Raw genomic sequence first — 19,067 nt, 5'->3', positions numbered from 1 at the left:
CCATCAGTGTGTGTAGTGTTGTTGGTCATTGTTAATGTAGCATGTTGTTCGTGAGTTAATGTCTAAATGTAACATTCGTAACCATGTTTCTCTAGCGCGTGTTAATGTTAAAAATCATTAGTGTTAAGTGTGTCTATGTTCACTGTTTGTGTTACACAGGAGTGTCACTATAGTCTTTATGTTTTATGTAAATAAATGTTTGTCCACGTCGAGAGAGTCTGTGCATCCTGCTCCACGCCCTTCGGCACTTGGGCAGTAAACGTTACACTTCATACACTACTCCAAAATTGGCTGGACTAGAAGAGTGCCACTATCTGCTGGTGGAGATAATTGTGATCAGCACAGTTCTGAAATATTTTATTTTGGTCCAGTTTAGATTGAGACAATTATGTGAACCATATGTAATAATTTTTCATAATTTTACAAAATTATGTTACTGGGCACACAAAAATACTACCACTAAATGATCCCTTTTTAAACATAGCTACATCTGTACATGTGTCTTTCTTTCTTTCTTTCTTTCTTTCTTTCTTTCTTTCTTTCTTTCTCTGTGTGAAAAGAATACAGATGAGGTGTGAGTCAGCCTCTCTGGGTTCTCCTTGTTGTGCATGCAGTTAAGGGATTTTCTGGGAGATAATCTGTTGACATAGGCTGCTCCCTTCCCTGCCACCTTGCAGTTGATTCATATTCTTCTAAAATGTCAGCCTCTTCCACTGATGGGCCGAATGCTCTCAGCCACTTCCACTGATATGCTGTCTACTATAAGATTGGTGGCTCAGTCTATGGCCTGCTTGGGGCATACCACAACAGTCTGGCTCATAATGTTGGGCAGTATTTTGAACTGGTGATAGGTTTTGAGATTTATTGGAGAAATGGTATTTGAAACTACTGTTGTCATTTAGAAAGAGAGTGTGCACATATATACAGCGCATGATGACACATAGGGATGGGAAAAACTGACATATTCCCCATCCTTCTAAAATTTTACAAAACTATGATACTGCGCACAATAAAATAATAGCACTTGGCGCTTTTTTTTTTAACATAACTACATCCTTGTGTATAGACAGTAGTCAAGAGGATCATTAGCACAAGGACAAAAGTGTGTATGTGTATGTGTGTGTGTGTGTGAGTGTTTTGTATATTGTCAGAAAAAATGTCTTCTGTAGAACAAAAAATCAGGGGTAAAACTAGAATAAATCTGAGGTTCCTTATTAACCTATAAATATGCAAGGACAAATATGTTATTTGACATGATAAAGACATCTTTCACAAGTGATTAAGAAATACAATCCAAAGCCTTTTCCCTCAGAAGTTAACATATAGTGAGCTTACAGAGGTAACTCATAGATGCACTTAGTAAGCATGAAATAGTAAATAAAATGAGTAAATATGAGTAAAAATAAATAAATATGCATCATGCTTCATGAATAAAGAACTAATGAATAAATATAATTAACAGCTGAACTACCTAGTACACAAAGGAATAATACAGCTTGCATGAATAATGAACAGAGAAGTGATTATTTTTTCAATTACATAGACCTACAGTAGATACTTAGCATCATTCAGAAATTTTTATGTAGACTATACGTTCATACAGTGGCAATAATAAGTCTACACACTTCTCAGTTTTATGTGATGTTATAAGTACTACCTTTCTGCATTTATCGTGAAACTGCAACCTATAAATTAAAGTGAAAATTCAATTGCTATGTTTCATTTGGTGACTTTCAAACTGGTCTTGAAATTGGACTAAAATTGCACAGTGTATGCCTAACTTTAGTAATGTCACTGTTGTGCCATATTTCTCCACTTGTTGACTGTCAATACATGTTGCTTGGTATTTTCAGTGTAATGTTTGTTGGAACTCTCTGCTGATTGATTTTTAAATAATAAGATCCTGCACCTGCTTTGTGTTTGCTCTTTGGAGCTATAGCTTTTCTCATTGGATATTTCCAAGATGTCAGGAAAATCCTATAGGAACAGCTGAATTATTTGGGGTTAATCAGTCACTTTAATTGATGGCAGGTGTGCAGTAAGCAGTATTTTGCATGAGTATGAATGTGATTGGTTGATTCTTAACACTTTCATATAAATATAAATTTATAGATCATGTGTGTGTGAATCAGTGATCATGTCCCTCTGGCTGGGTGCCCAGCACGTCATGACATTCTGGATGGAGACCTCAGATATTGTTCCAGGGATCAGCTTGGGGCATTCAGTTCAGGGGTCACAGCCCCTATTGCTCTGATTACTCATCTTATAAATACATTTCCAATTTGCCCCCCTCTGGGTGGTCTCCTTTTTCTCCATGCTCGGGTCCTCTACCAAATGCCTGGGAGGTTGAAAGACCTGCATAGTATTTTAGCTATTCCCAGGACTGCACTTTTATGAACCGAGATCTCGGATGTTGTTCCTGGGATCTGCTGGAGCCACTCTCCCAGTTTGGGGGTCACAGTCCTTAGTGCTCCAATTATCATGGGAACCACTGTTGCCTTCACTTTCCACATCGTTTTCAGCTTTTAGTTTTTAGCATTTGGTATTTTTCGTGTTCCTTTGTCCTGATGTTGCAGTCACTTTAGATTGCTACAACTATAATTACGGCCCTCTTTTGCTCTTTGTCCATCACTACTATGCCCACTTGATTAACCATTACCATTTTCTCAGTCTGGATCTGGAAGTCCTATAGGATCTTAGCTTTTTCATTCTCCACCACCTTCAGGGGTATGTCTCACTTTCACCTTCAAAATTTCAGCATGCACTTGGCACAGATGTTTTTGTATACTCTGACAGTTAAACACTTGGTTATGGTGTTCCATGTATGCTCTGCCTGCTAGCATCTTGCATCCCTCTTTTATGTGCTGGAATGTCTCAGGGGCATCTTTGCACACCCTGCATCTGGGGTTCTGCCTCATCTGGTAGATCCCAGCCTCTACTGATCTTGTTCCTGTGCCTCTGTGCTATCTTTCAATTCAGCCTTTTTCAGCCATTGGTAGGATTTCTCTACATCAGTTCTTTCCATTATCTGCCAGTGGTACATACCATGTGAGGGTTTATCCTCCCATTATGACTCCTGTTCCTCCTCATTTCCATCCTTGAGTTTCTGCTGTCTGAGATGTCACTAAGCACTTGATCACTTGAGGCCATCTTCCCGGTGTACTCCTGGATATTGGATGTTTCTTCTTGGACAGTGGCTCTGATGTTCACTAATCCTCAGCCCCTTCCTTCAGCATAGCATATAGTCTCAGAGTGTGATGAACCCCAGGAGCCACACTCAGCCTCACACTGCTACGCCTACTCGCACACACCCATGATCTGATTCACCAGAGTACTAGCACGCACCTGATCCTCATTCTCCTCATTACTGCCCCCTTCCCTCGCATTCACATTGTGAAGTATTGCTAACCCTATGTGGCATACCGAGCTTTCCAGTATCATGTTTATCTTCCTGTTTGTGGGACTTCTGCCTGTTTTTTTAGACCTCATCTCCCGCCTGACCCCTGGACACCAACCGGACTCTGCCCTGTGTTATCGACCTTGGAACAACCTGACTACGAATACCTGCCTGACCCCACAAATCTGTTCGATTTCAAAAATAAAACCTCTTTCAATTGGATCCTTTTCCTTGTGTGTGTGGGCAATCGTTATACAGAGTGCTGGATTTGGGCTGAAACCATTTGTGCATTGTGAGGAGTTTCCATGTCTTGATGTCGGTGGCTTATATCTCCTCCTTTGGCCATCTGATTATGCCAGCAGAGTATCTGATGACTAGAAGACTATACAGTTGTGGCCAAAAGATCTGAGAATAGCACAAATTTTGGTTTTCACAAAGTTTACTCCTTCAGTTTTTATGGTGGCAATTTGAGAGTGATCAGATGAATTGCAATTAAATGCAAAGTCATTCCTTGCCGTGAAAATTAACTTAATCACAAAATTACTGCATTTCAGCCCTGCCACAAAATGGCCTGCTAACATCATTTCAGTGATCTTCTCATTAGCTCAGGAGAAAGTGTTAATGAGGACAAGGCAGCTGATATCATGCTGTCTTGCTGATTAGAAGAACAGACTCATTGCTTTAAAAGGGTGGTGGTGCTTGAAGTTTTCTTCTGTTAACCATGGCTACCTCCAGGGAAACCTGCAGGCATCATTGCATCAAAAGGTCTTATAAAATAGTGCTTAAATCAACCATTTATCAACTCATCAAGAACTTGAAGGAGAGAGGTTCAAGTGCAGTGAAGAAGGCTTCAGGGCACCCAAGAAAGTCAAGCAAGTACCAGGACTGTTTCCTAAAGAGGATGCAGCTACAGGATCGGGTTACCACCAGTGCAGAGCTTGCTAAAGAATGGCAGAAGCCAGGTGTGAGTGCATCTGCACACCTAGTGAAGCGAAGGCTTTTGGAGGATGGCTTGGTGTCAAGAAGGGCAGCAAAGAAGCCACTTCTCTCCAAGAAAAACATCAAGGACAGACTGACATTCTGCAGGATGTATAGGGATTGGACTAACTACTTGGATTGCAATATATGTCATATTTAGTTTAACACTATTGGACTGTCAGGTTTAGATAAATAGGGGCAGAGTCGAATGCAGTATAAAGGATATAGTTTAATAGGCAACAGGGGCAATCCAAGGACATAGTCAATAGACAGGCTAAGGTAATATCCAGAGAGTAGTCCACAAAGCAAATAAAACCAACAGAAATCCAAAACAGGATAACATAAAACAATAAAAAAAAAAAAAATAGCCCACTAATGCAAGGCAGGATGATTAGACTTCGCAAAGATCAACCACATGAGGCTTAAATACTAGAACAAATGAGGACTAACAAGACACAGGTGATTACAATAACAGGTGGAGATACTAACAAGGAATCAGAACTAGGAAGTAAACAAAACAGGTTGCGTCGCTGTAGGAACCACAATGCCAGGGAGGGGTGAAAGTAACATGGCCAAATAAGAATTTTGCTGAGAACCATTTCAATGCAACATGCATATTTGAATAAAGTACATATTTTGATATATTGTAATAGAATTATTTTCATGTTTTAAGATTACAGAGTTATAAACAAGTATATCATGTTTGACAGATCAGTTTAAAAAACATTTGTCAGTTTGTCTACCATGGGTGAGACACATTATGAATAAAAATGGTGAGAGATAAACATGCTACCATGCCTCATCATGAATATGCCTAGATAATATAATCAAAGTCACATGCTGTCTTTTAGTCCTTGGGGCTTTTTTATTCGCTACTGTAGTCAATGGATGTCGAAATGACTGTTTGTGTCTTAATTGTCTGCGTGTTTTATTTATGTTATGGTTTTAGTCTCAGATGCATAAGCTTTCAAATTACTATAACCTATAAATTCATAAAGAACCATTCATGGCCTGCTGATATGTAAACTATATCCAACAAATTTTATTTGTAATACATGGAAAATTATACTGCCTATCAGAAATCTTATTAAAAGACCAGGCAGACAATCCAAACACTGCATCAATTAGGTAGAGATCAATCTATAGTGAAAAGGGCAACAAAGGCTGGAAAAAATACAGGAGAATGGTAAACCAGGCAAATGTAAATGTAAATCTAAGGGTATGATGAGACAGAATTAGGAATAGATGTAAATGATTAAAGGTATGAGCTTTGACAGAGCTGGTGGTTAGTAGGGCAAGAATGAGGCGGGACGTGAGGGCAAAGGAGGATGTGTGTGCATGTGTGTGTAAAATGTTTGTTATGGGTGTTAGAGTTTGATATGATTGGCTCATCTCTTTCCTCTAATATGAATATCTCTACACATAAATTCACATTAAGAGATTTTAAGTTAGTTAGCATTAAACACTTTTGCACTCCTAAACACGATCCCAAAACACATCAAGCACTTTAGATCATTTTCTATCTAGTGAATTTCTTTAAGGAGTTAATGTTATTGTTACCACGATAAGCAGTTTTTAGTAATGTTTATTTGTTATATAGCTAATATTAATCTGCTGTTAATCAGCTGTTTGGACTGTTATTAAACAGGTGTTCATAGAGTAAGCTTTGGTATGACAGGAGTTTTTAGCTTGAAATTAACCTTGTCCTTAGGCTCTTCCATATAAATGTGTTTGCTAATGTTAGTGGTGGAGCATTGTGATGGCCTGAGTGTTGTAGGGCAAGGAGCAGGACGCACAGACTACAGAGAAACACAATCATTTGAATAAACATGCAATGAACAGCAAAGACACCGGGAATGTGACAGGATTTAAATGCATGAACTTAACAAGGTAGAAGCGAGGGACAGCTGTAAGCAATCAAACAAGGGGTGGAGAAAATGAAACTATGGCATGGAACTAAAATACACAAGACAGAGAAAACATGGAACACAGAAGCTGGGAGGGACTAATCGTAACACCGATCTACTACTCTAAGGCTAAGCACTTCAAATGAGCGAGCTTAATGACCTCTATTTTGAGTAATGACCACTGGTTCTGGAAATGCTCAAGATCCTCTCAGATTAAAGCAAGAGAAGTGTTAATTTCATGTGTACAATTGCAAATTGCAGTGCCTAGTGCAAATGTCTGCAAGTCAGTCAGGTGAGATAGTAGTTCAATGTATATGCAAGTGTCCATTTAACACTGCCTGTAGGAAAAAACTGTTTGTGAGAGCAGAGTTCTTGGCCTGGTTTTTCTGTAGCCTAAGTTCAGATGGGAGTGCTGGAAACAAACTGTGGGGTGGAACATGTCCTTCCTGATACTGGAAGTGGCAGTCATAATAAAAACAGTCAGCAATGACTCGACATGCACAGGGTGGACCGTTCCATGTGATACCATTACAACAATGAGACACAAGACCTGTTGCACTGAAATCTGTGACCATAAATTTTGTTACTTTAGTTGGTGCTGCTTCGTACTATAAGTAATAGTAATTCTGAAAGTAATTCAGATTTAGGCAGGCTTCATAGTTTTCACTAGTTTTCATTTTTTTATTATTATTATATAGTTTATATCATATTATATCATTTGTAAGCATCCTACTTTAAACCTTACATTCAGCCAAATTCTCTTAAAATGCAAAAGGAAATACAAAATGATACATGTTACAGAACCAATATGTAGTAATATATCATTACTTGGCACCAGAAAAGTGTACTGTTTTAAATGTTTTGGGCCTAAGTGCAGTGTTTCCTATGGTTGACCGTACAATCCTTTTGAATGTGGTTTTGGCATCTAGGCTACTTCTCTTAAGTGGTTTTCCTCAGTAGAATGTTAATATTTGTAATACTGGCAATTTTCTATTTTCCAATGACAGCCATTACTTGTGGTTTGCCTGGGGGCTCTGTTTTGAGCCCTGTTCTATTTTTGTTGTATATAATTCCTCATGGGCCAATCTTTCATGAATATAAAATCTCTTACCAATGTTATGCAGATGATATGCAGTTATAGCGTCAACTGAAAGCGGGTGACAGCTCTTTGAAACCCCCTTTTCATTGTCTTTTCAATTGCTGGATGTCCAAGAATGTCATGTTACATGATGACAAGACAGAAATTGTTTTTGGAAATCTTGTGAACACTAAAATTATAGCTGACTAACAGAGACCATTATCAAATAACATACATAGTTATGCAAAAAATCCTACCATCTTCTTTGACTTCACTTTAAACTTTGACAACGAGATAAATGCAGTGGTGAGAGGTAGTTTTGTTTTTTTTTCCAGATAAAAATCTGATTTATAAAACTTAAATGTGTTCTGTCATATAAGGATTGTAATTTCCTTTAAATGGGACTTTTTTCAGTTTACATTATATATCTTACATCTGGTCAAATGCAGCTTCTTGACTTCTGTCTGGTAAAATGAAGAGAGAATGGATCTCTCCAATGATTAACATTTACGTATAGAATACCTTTTAAGGATTTGTTATTTGTTTTTAACTCTCTACACTGCATGGCTCTGAGCTATAGTTCTAATGTTCTTTTCCACTTTCTGTTTCTTGAGTGTGAAGATCTTCAAATCATTTGTTTGTCACTATTCTCTGCTCTAGATTGAGATTAAAAGGAAATGGTTCTTTTTCTGTGGCAGCCCCCAGATTATGGAAACCCTTACCATTTTACCATATTATGGATTATTTTCTTACCATTTTCTGTAAGATTGTCACTTACAGTAGACATTGTAAGTCTAAAAAACCTACAGATTTTCCCAGGTGTATCCTAGCATGTACAGAATTGTGAGATCTGTTGACCTGTCATGCTTTTTTTTACCCTCCCACTACTGAGGCATATGACACCAGCTCAATCGGACTATAAGTGGTACTATAGTGCACCAAAATGCATTCCAGCCCATAACTCCTACACTACATGCCAAACATAATGCTTTTGTTGAATTCCTAGGTTTTTACAATAATTCCTAAGTTTTATTTATTCAAACTACACAAATCTGGCCTCCAGATATTCACAAGAATTTTAATTGTAATAATTATGAAACAATTCTGGACATTTCAACAGATGCCAATCAAAAATGAGTGGCGCGTCCACTGCCATTATTATGCAAATATAACTCCAACTCATGAACACTGATAGAATGATGCCAAACTGTACTCCAAAGGGGACTGGAGAAGGGATATTATTTCAGCACACCTGCATCTCTAGGTCATGCTCATGGGCAACATTTGAGACTTGGGTGGATGGGGAGGGCAATGAGTATTTCTCATGTAGGTTTTCAATCGATGCAATTATGTGCTGCTCATTAGCATGGTCAGGAAAAACTTGAAGATGTTATTGATGTTTACTAGGCTCTCACCTAGATTTGATGATTTAAAGTGCTAATCATTGATTGAATCTTGTTTGGAATATATCAGCATATAACTAATTTCTAGAGAGAAATACAAGTGCAGCCAATCTGTTGATCATTATCACTATTCAATGGCCCACTAGTGTCATGGAAAACACTTTCTGATTAAAGTAGATAGTTTTGACAAATATCGATATTCCAGAATTAGAGTTGACAAACATTTTAGGAGAGGTAATTACCTAAAGAGCCAGAAAGTCTCCAGTTTTTCTCATTGGATGCAAAGTGCCAGTTTATACAGTTTAAACATGTTGACTTGTCTTAAAAATGATGCAGAGAGTGTTTTCATTAAACATGCACAAATCTGACTTCCACATACTTTGAACACACCAGAAAACCTGTAAAATCATAACTGTGTCCAATTCATATGCACTTACTTTAATAATGTCTAGCAATATAGCTACATTTTGTCAATTTATCCCCTCTATCGATAAAAACGAAAATACTTTAATGTTATTCCTATAATCTTTTTCCCTAGAAATTAACTTTCTAGAAATGTGCTTATTATTTTGGGTTCAAAGAATGCAGGGTGTAACGTTGAGCAGTTAGGAGGCAGACACGTATGGAAAAGAGCAAGATTTATTATGGGCAAATCCAAAATCAGAGTCGTTGTAGCAGTCCAGGCTCATAAAGCCAACACGGAAAGCATGGAGATACATGATTAAACAAGCAAAACACACGAAGGCAAACAGGGGAAGCAGGTTATAATAAAGGCTAGGAAACACAAAGGCACAGAGTACAGAGAAACACAATCATTTGAATAAACATGCAATGAACAGCAAAGACACCGGGAATGTGACAGGATTTAAATGCATGAACTTAACAAGGTAGAAGCGAGGGACAGCTGTAAGCAATCAAACAAGGGGTGGAGAAAATGAAACTATGGCATGGAACTAAAATACACAAGACAGAGAAAACATGGAACACAGAAGCTGGGAGGGACTAATCGTAACACCGATCTACTACTCTAAGGCTAAGCACTTCAAATGAGCGAGCTTAATGACCTCTATTTTGAGTAATGACCACTGGTTCTGGAAATGCTCAAGCTCCTCTCAGATTAAAGCAAGAGAAGTGTTAATTTCATGTGTACAATTGCAAATTGCAGTGCCTAGTGCAAATGTCTGCAAGTCAGTCAGGTGAGATAGCAGTTCAATGTATATGCAAGTGTCCATTTAACACTGCCTGTAGGAGGCAGTGAGAGCAGAGTTCTTGGTCTGGTTTTTCTTTAGCCTAAGTTCAGATGGGAGTGCTGGAAACAAACTTTGGGGTGGAACAGGTCCTTCCTGATACTGCAGACTGCAATGATTTCCTATCTGAGGCACGGCAGTTATAAATCGAGAAAGTCAAATCAAATCAAATTTATTTATATAGCACTTTTTACAACAGATATTGTCACAAAGCAGCTTTACAAATGTCCGAGTCCAAGCCCCCAGTAAGCAAGCCGAGGAACCAAGACTCAAAGGGTTGGCCCATCCTCATCTGGCAGATGGTGCAGTGATGGTGCAGGTCAGGATGTTTCTGAAGAAGCTACCAGTGTTCTTTGATCTTTAGAAGTAGGGATGCTGTTTATTCTTTTCCCATTACAAAGTGTTCAGGAATCATAAATACGTTATCCCTAGTTCCCCAGAACTTTAAAGCTATGTTGTTTCCGATAGCATGCTTTATGTCATTCTTTGCTGTCATTAACACACATGATACATTTTAAATGCTAATAAATATTGATAATGAACACAGAATTTGTTTCATCTAGATATGAGATTTGCTTACTATGAATTCTTGTGTAGATGCACAGGAATTTTATATAAACACCTGTCGTGATTAAAAACAACTTCCTGGTGCTACTTAATGGAAGCATAATGGAGTCAATTCCTCCAACATGTTTACATGTTCATACAAGCAATTGGAACTTGGCAATTAAAGTTGCTGATAGGCAAATATATGTTATAAATATATTATAAATATGTGATAAATATGTTTTGTACAGGCTCTTTAAAGCAAGCATTTTGGAATAATAGGTAAAACTACGATTTGCAGTTAATTTTTGTGTTTCGTTTTTAATTATTTAGAGGAAAATGTCTTTAAAAAGCTATTTAACACCTTTTAAAGTCAGGTTTCTGAAATTTGAAAATTCATAACTAAGTTTGTTAAGTTCAATTTTCTTTCAACCAAATCATTTTTTATGTGAATTATCATATTGTTATAAAATGTTACATTTTTACATTTGTTTTTAGATGTTGAATTGTTGATGCTCATTGCATTCAAAGAATGTTTTTTGTTAAAACATGCCACAGTATACAATGGATGACATGCTGCTGCTAATTCTACTTTTCTTATATTTGAAGTGTTGGAATTTAATGTTATAGTATTATTCAGAGAGTCCTGTTTACATTAATACAATTTTATGTTTTTAACAATCTGTGTTTAGGAAAATGAGGCTCTTTTTGAATAATTATAATATATTTCATCAAATCATAAGCAATAGTCTGTTTTGTCCAGTAGTATTGTGATTAAGATGCACGTGCGTGTATATTTAACAGCTATTTTACCACCAGCAACTAAAGTTGCCAAGTGTTCACATCCAGTTTTTATTAAAAAGAATAAACATCTGGCAAAAATAAATGTTGAACCTGTTTAAGTGAGTCACGGAGAGTACATAATTATGCATAAAATCACTGGAAGAAATGTGTGCACAAATATATTAATGTTGAACTGAGTGAGTAAAGGTGAATATATGGCAATAATACTGATTCCAGATGGAGCTTAGTAGGCCTGTAAAATAGGGTGCCAGAACAAGACCAGAGCACAAGGCTGGGAGCATGACTAGCAATAACAAATAATTCATATCAAATATTTAGCATGGTCTTCCTTTACTAATTTTAGATACCAACGTTTCAAAACTATCTTGGCACTTTGATGCAATGTTTCAAATTGTGGTTGCACTCTCATGTCATGGGATCTTAGGGAAGTGAGGGTTTGAAAAGCTTTGGCAGGCAGCTCCAGTTGCAATGGACACTTATTATTTATATCTTTCATAAAATGCGAATAAAATCCAAGCATAAAATTTGACACTATAATATAAACAAACATTCAAACCTCACATACTACCCATTATTCAACTAACTAAATCTTTGGAACCCTTGAACAGAATATTCATGCAATATTTATTGTTAGAATATGTGCCGTCACATTACAGAATTTATATATACTTTTATACATGGACACAGAAATTATTTGGAAATGGAGGTACACTTTAAAGATTTATTACTGTAAAGAACAGACACTATTATTCTGTTGGTAACAGATACAAATAAAATTTTGCAAAGCAAATAATACAATGCTTCTGTATCCTTCCCTTCCTAAATATACTATAAATTGGCTTTTTGTATAATAAATTAAATGCTAATAACCATTTACAAACAGTAGCCAGGTCTGTTTGAAGTATAGCAAATATGTACATTTCCTTTTGCAAGTCTCATTAGGAAAATTAAAGGAAAGGATTAACTGTTAATTTTTAGACTAATTCACAACCTTCCATTTTTTAAAAGACAGATGAAATATCTCTTGTTTTCTTCATGTTTTGATGTGGTTCAGCAATTTCTGTCCCAGGGGTTCAGTGGCTTTTGGTTCCTTACCCTAGGGACAACATGCAACAAATCCTATGCCCATGTTTTTATATACATTAACATGATTAATATGGCTGTTGTGTAAAGCTTTGATATGAATGGCCAGAAGATAAAACAGAGTTTCAAAAATATATTTTCCAGCAGAACTGCTTTTGCCATTTAATTAGACTTCATTGTGGCCATCACTAGCAGATATATTCATCAACATATTCGATGAAGAGACAGAATACTACGAAATATGAATGGGAGAGCTAATAACACTTAATCTTGTCTATTGTTGTTGAATACACAATCAGCAGGTGTGGTTAGGTGTGCTCTCGCAATATCCAGTCAGATTAACTCCACTCGTTCCCTAGCAGCCAAGTATAAGCCGATTCAATGATGGGGGAACAGACATACTTTTCAGGGAAGCACAGAGCCGCCAAGGTACTTGAAGCAGATATTCCAGGTTTGATGAAAGTAAACTGACATTGGTAGAGGTGGCTCAAATCATAAATGAAACCTCTTCTAGTGGTATTCAGAGTCAGAGAGCAATTATACAATTTTATTATATATATATATATATATATATATATATATATATATATATATATATATATATATATATATATATATATATATATATATATATGTAATCATTATGATATACATAATTATAGCATACATACTCATACTATTGTATTAATACAGTCATTATGGGAATAAAAAATATTTACATAATTGTGGTATGATTAAGTAATTTAAATTATATAATTTTTCATGCATAATGACAACTGATTTCTATTTAGCAGTCTCTAGTCCTCAATGCTTCAATGTTAGGTGGAAATTTTGTTATGCAAGTATAAGGGTATAGGTGCAGTATTGCTATCCCAGAATGTGAAAAGGTTATAGCTTCCTGCAGAAGAGCCATTTCAAGGCCAGTGCAAAACTACTGTGTGACACTACTGTTTTGACAAGAGTTTTATACCAATTTCTGAATTCGTTACTACTGCATTGTAGAATTTCAGACAGCAGGACATCCTGGCTCATTATCTCTTAGGTCATGCATTAATGAGTGAGAAGACTGAAACCTGTTGACAATAAAAGGCAAGCTCATCACAGATGTTTAAACATGTCCCAACACAGTGTAAATATAGCCCACTAATTAGATGTCTAACTATTTGAGTGGATATGTGCCTTTAGCTAGCCTACAAATGTATGGGGTTTTTACCTAGTAAACCACATATAATTACTATACCAGTCTCAATTCACCAGTCTCACAATTTATCTCAGTTTTACAGTCTTAGCTTTTGTCAACAGCCAGAATCTGAGTGCTATCGAGACAGACAGCTTGGTGAGAGTAATTTATTTGTTAACACAGCTAAGACAAAACAGTTCAACAATCAGTATATTTACAATGAAACAAGCTAAATGGCTTTCTAGCCTGTGTGTGTGTGTGTGTGTGTGTGTGTGTGTGTGTGTGTGTGTAGAAAAGGGGAGGAGAGTGAATATGTGAGTGAAGATGTTTGCAAGCCCACATGAGTGTGGGTGTGTGATGTAGGAAGGAGGTAGTATTTCTGTCTTTTGAACAGTAGAGTCACATGGCTGTATGTTACTGAGCTCAGCTGGTTTGTTGTAATGTGACTGCTGAACAAAGGACAATAGCACTGGTTTTACCAACTAACAATAAAGTCAGTGGTCTGCCTTATCCTAAGGAAGGAGAGATTATAATGAGATGTCACGTATGATGGTTAGTAAAGAGAGGGAGAGTGTTCACATGCAAAGAGGAGAGATAACTCTGTGTGCTACAAATCTTAAGGTTAAGGTTATCTAAACAAGATGGATTAACCACAAAATACAAATACATTAAAATAGCATTTAACTATTTAAACCATGTTTGTTAATGAAACTATGTTTAGATTAACTATGCCTGTTAAATAGCCCTTGGTGTTGAGATGAACAATACCCAGATGTTATAAAGTCATGTGGTGATTTTGAGGTTATCCAAGTTTGTCTGGAATACTTCCGGAATTTGGAGGGAATTTCCACCGCATGTTCCTATGTGATAAAACACAATGTTGTCCAGGCATACTGAGAATTGTTTTTCCAGTGCTAAAATCCAGGTGAGAGAGTTTTGTCTGCCGTTTAACAAGAGGACATTGATCTTCACTGTTTCAGCCTGTGTTACCCTTTGCAAGCTTGTTTGAAAGAATGTCGGTGAATGTGTTGCCATGGTAATACCTATCAGGTGCTAGTTTAGAAACCACTGTTAGTTAAATTAAGAAATATGCTTTTCAACTGTTTGCTGTTGTCAGATTCTGTGCACGAACATAGATGGAGTTGAATGCAGTATAGCGGATGCAGTTTAATAGAGAACAGGGGTAGTCCAAAAACGTAGTCTATATATATGCAAAGGAAGTCTCCAAAGAGCAGTCCATGATGCAAACAAAACAGACAGGGAACAGGCAAAGGGAGTAATCCCGAATAGCAACCAACAATAATGCACAGCTCAGTAATGTAACACGTTGACAAGACTTCGCAAAAATAGACTGAATACATGGGGCTTAAACACAGAGACTAATGACTAACAAGACATAGGTGAACATAATGATAGGCAGAGATGCAAACAAAGGGGCGAAACAGAATGAAACCAAAACAAGGAAGCAGGAGGAAACAAAACCAGGAAACAGGTATCTTTGCCATTAAAATCGTGACACCAGGGAGGGACGAACGTAACAGAATCACTCGTCTGCCAATGCACGGTTCCTGATGTGCTAAAAAAACAAAACCAAGCAGAAAACCCAAGAACTAGGGAACAGAAACAAGACTAGACATGTACAGGCACAGGAAACATAGTCAGAACTGGAGCTGTGACAGGTGGCAAAACACAGATGGGACCAGGAAATGCAGCAGTAGGCAGGACGTCACATGGAGTTGAAGTAGGAAGACCAGGAATGACACACAAAGCAGGCACAGGAGAGGAGGTGAGGCAGTGATCAGACAGAGGATCAGGTGTGACACCAGGAACCGGGACTGGAGATGCTTCAGGACGAGGAGTAGATTCAGGGGACCTAAATGGGAAACTGGCACATGGCACAAAAACTGGTAGAGCGGTGCCCTCCACATCAGAGACAGGAACTGATAGGGTGGTGTCCTCCATGCCTGAGACAGGAACTGGATGGGTGGCACCCTTCACACTGAGACAGGGACTGGCTGGGTGGCGTCTCTCATGCCGCAGACAGGCATTGTCATTGGGTCAGGAAGCGCAGCAGCTACTGGCAGCTGGTCCGTACCAACCACTGCTGCATTCGATGAGTCCAGAGGCACAACTGTTGCAGATGACAGGTCTGGGAGTGCATCTGCTGCAGATGACAGGACTGGGGGCACTGTGTCAGTCAGTAGCAGGTTTGGAGGCATGGCTGTTGCTGATGGCATGTCCCGAGGTGTTGCAGATGTGGCTTGCGCATCCCTGAGTGTACCAGACATGGCCTTAGCGACCACAAGCGTGCCGACATCCAGAGGCTGGCCGTTGTGTTCCTTGCTGGTGCCTGGAGGCTGGCTGTCACATGCCAGTGTCTGGACCCTGTAACACAAGGCAACAAATGGAAAGAAGAGCCCCTGCACTGTTCCTCAGGCCCATAGTCTACCTCACATGTTCCATGGGGCAGGCCTGATGGGCCTTCAGAGCCTTATGCAGGTGCATATCTTTACAAACATTTGTGAAAGAATGGGCCCTTATAAAGTGTTCGCCAAATTTGAGTGTGGTACTGTAATAGGATGCCACTGTTGCAAGTCAGTACATGAAATTTCTTCTCTCCTGGATATTCCATGATCAGCTGTGAGTGGTATTACTGAAAATTGGAAGTGTTTGGGAACCACAGAAACTCATCCATGATGTGGCAGACCATGTAAAGTTACATAGCAGTGTTGCTGAGGCACATACTGCATAAAAGTCGGCAATGCTCTGCTGATTCATTAACTGCAGAGTCCCAAACCTCATCTCGCATTAACATGAGCACAAAAACTGTGTATTAGGAGCTTCATGGCATCAGTATCCATGGCTGAGCAGCTGCATACAAGCCTAACATCACCAACAACAATGCCAAACACTGAATAGAGTGATGTAAAACATGCCATCGCTAGACTGGAGCAGTGTAAACTGTAGAGTGACAAACCACACTTCTCAATCTGGCAGTCTGATGAACAAGTCTGGGTTTGGTGAATACCAGGAGAATGCCAGGAGAACATTACCTGCTTGGCTTATTCATAAGTTAGTATATATTTAAGCATTAGATAAGAACTGATTAAACCTGTAACATTAATTGCACTTGAACCAACATAGTAGTTTATTACAGTGAATAGCTTTTCCTTGAAGTTCTTGACATTCAGTGATGGTGTGGAGACCAGGGTTCTTAGACTGAGGAATTGGACCTTCGGATCTGTAACATCTGCCCGAGTACCGAAGGGCGTGGAGCAGAATGCACACACTTCCTTGACAACGATGAACATTTAATTGAAACATAAAGACAATGGCACTCACATGATTTACAAACAATAAATGCCACATGGTTAACACGGAACAATAACTGACAACACTGCACACAATGACAAGAATTTAAATACACAAAAGACTAACACAATACAGGTGTGTGCAGGTGTGGCTACAAAACAGGATCCTCCCACTGCACGTGGCGGGCTAAACCATGTGACTCACTGGAGGCGGGCGTTCCATGACAGGATCTGACTTTAGTCACATAGGCCTTTGCAGGCAGACATTTTCCAAAATTAGAGTGGGTTTTTTACTGGCAGTGTATTAGAATTTCAGTAAAGATTAGATGTGTGTGTTCAATAAGAGCCATGATGGATCAATTCCAACAAATACACACTAATGAAAATAAATTAATGCGATAATAACAAAATAAACAATGATTAACATATGGCAAACCAAGACATCCTAATATTTCTAGCTGCATATTGAGAGGTTATTGACTTATTTATGAAACAGAAATAGACGGAAAAAACATTGTCTTCGCCAAAGGTTAGTGTGAGGGTGGTGGGGGGGGGGGGGTTAGCCCTAACCATTTTTTGTTTCAGTCGTAGTTTATATGTATGTACCTGACTAGACTGATCGACTCGACATACTCCTCTCCTCACCTCTCAACTTGTCAACTCCACACATCCAACTTCTCCACTCAACTGAGTGGGTAGATTGTCAGTTATCTCTTGGAATAAATGATGCTTGCCTAGGTCATGCATATTCAATAACCTCTGTTCACAATTGGGGAAAATAATGTAAGAAATATAGGAATATAGGAATACATCGGATTCACCACAGATTAAATATTCAGAAAATATGGAAATAAAGCAATAAAGGAATAATAATAAAGAAAATCATATATTCCTATCCATTTCTACCTCCTGGTCTTAGAATGAGGGTAGAACATTTAGATAATCATTTTAATTACTTTACAACTACTAACTTTAAAATATTGTCTGCTTGGTTCATATAGTATTTCTTGTAAACTTGACTAGGTGTGAGTAACAATTTGTTTAGAATATACATGAGGTTAAGCAACATACAGATGAGGTAATATGAGTGAATAATACAAATTAATGAAGGATAAGTACTGAACAGAATAATGTAACAACAGGCATTTATAAAACTTTATAAAACAAAAAGGTCAGGGATCAGGCCATCTTGGTAGCTGGGCCATTTATGGCTCTGTTGCTAATTCACCAGGCACCAGCATATCCCAGGTCCCGTCTGTGGCCCAGGGGTGGAAGAGAGCCCCCCTTTTGACCAGGTTAGAACTATATATAGTTGTAACCTGGTCAAAAGGGGGGGGGGCAATAACAGCATATATAACAGTATATATATATATACACTGTTATTGTCATGCTTATAAAAGAGAATTTGAAAATACTGGAGTCTGAAATAATGTTGACATACCTGTAGTTAAATTTAATCCAGTTTATCTTGCTTAGGTTGTTCCTCTGAAACATGGATCCTGATCTGACTGACTTCTTGACTGACGTCTTGATCTGACTGACTTCTTGACTGTGTGTGTTGTATACTCCCTGAGAAAGAAATGCCAGAGAGAGTATAACATTAAAATACAGTAATAGACACCATTCTGAGTAACTGTTCACTGAACACTTAAACTTTCAGGTTATGCCACCACAGAAAAACAGAGTCTACTTGCAGTGAAGTACATTCTCATACAACAATAAATCTGAGCCTCTAAATGAGCTTGCATGGGTGGCTGTTATCCCGTGCAACTACCAAGCTGAGTCTGAAGAAGAGTGTAGCATGGAGGTTGAGCAAAAAATCTAAAGAATTAATGAACGGAAATGAAAAGCCATCAACAAAGACTGCTGGTAAGTAAAAAAAAACAAAACTGTAGTTATGCAGCTATAAATATAATATGAAGAAAATATAGGTTGTGCTGGCTAACATTAAATATATAACTTCATTAACTTAGCTAGCTAAGTTGGCTATCTAATTAGCTATCTTATGCTCACAAATGGAAAACACAACTTATACAAAAAATGTTACAGCAATCTTATGAACAGAAGTACTGATGTCTTTTTTTTTTATCTTGTCAAGTCACAAAAGTTGTGTAACTATTTTGGTCCAATTAT

At 37.9% G+C, this 19,067-nt stretch overlaps 1 protein-coding gene across 1 annotated transcript in view; it reads left to right on the top strand.

Moving 5' to 3' along the window:
- si:dkey-174m14.3 (uncharacterized protein LOC563117 homolog) overlaps nucleotides 1–19,067 on the top strand; it is a 74,620-nt gene that overhangs the window by 14,762 nt on the left and 40,791 nt on the right. Inside the window, exon 2 of the mRNA XM_027003963.2 lies at nucleotides 18,595–18,803. The gene's annotated coding sequence lies outside the window, so the exon portion shown is untranslated. The remainder of the gene's footprint in view (nucleotides 1–18,594; nucleotides 18,804–19,067) is intronic.

Source organism: Electrophorus electricus, chromosome 3 (assembly GCF_013358815.1).
Source record: "Electrophorus electricus isolate fEleEle1 chromosome 3, fEleEle1.pri, whole genome shotgun sequence".
Classification (NCBI taxonomy): domain Eukaryota; kingdom Metazoa; phylum Chordata; class Actinopteri; order Gymnotiformes; family Gymnotidae; genus Electrophorus; species Electrophorus electricus.
Note: the sequence above shows the minus strand (reverse complement) of the source record. Positions and strands in the feature narration are given on the sequence as shown.